Source organism: Otolemur garnettii, unplaced genomic scaffold, assembly GCF_000181295.1.
Source record: "Otolemur garnettii isolate 467f Iridium unplaced genomic scaffold, OtoGar3 scaffold00031, whole genome shotgun sequence".
Classification (NCBI taxonomy): domain Eukaryota; kingdom Metazoa; phylum Chordata; class Mammalia; order Primates; family Galagidae; genus Otolemur; species Otolemur garnettii.
This window is the reverse complement of record NW_003852426.1, coordinates 10400428-10401198: the sequence shown is the minus strand read 5'-3', so window position 1 is coordinate 10401198 and position 771 is coordinate 10400428.

Here is a 771-nt window from a genome sequence, read left to right as displayed (position 1 = left end):
CCTGGTATGTCTTATGTACATATTTATGCTGTAGTTTCTGCTCTTTAGGAGGCATTTATAATCAAAGGAATCTAATGCAGAGGTTAGAACCCTTTGAGTATGAGCATAGTCTATTCATTAGACACCATGCTAACATTTTTACATGCACACACACATTTGATCACCGTGGTAACTCCATCAAGTAGCTGTTATTATTATGTCTCCCCATTTATTGGATGGGGCAAGTGAAACTTAAAAATGTAAATTATTTGCCCAAGGTCACACTCTTAATAATGACAAAGGATTTGAACCCCTACTTCCTCCCCCATCAAAGCATTTGATCACATGACCCTAGAGCTCAGACAGAAAGTGTAAAGTTCTCATATCCTAGATCTATAGATGTAATCTCAATGTAACTTCGAGTGCCATTGACTTATGTTTGAAGAAGCTTTCTCCGAGTCCACATGAAGGGATGTTCCTTTAAAGACACTCTGAACTGATTAGAAAGCTAATCATGCAGGAAACATAGATTTCCCCCCTGCCTTCCACAACACTCCTCCCATCAAAGGTCACTTTGATGAAATCTTTAAGAAGCCTGGATTTCATGTTTCAACACTCAAAACGATCATTTCAAATACCCTGACTCCCTCGCCCCTTTACCTTCCACTGCAAACTCTTAGAAAATGCCAATTTTCCAAGAAACATCTGTTATCTTTTCTCTTCCTTGTATCTTCAAACTCCCTTCATTTATTAGATACATTCCCCTAGATATATATTAAAAAGACTCTTCTT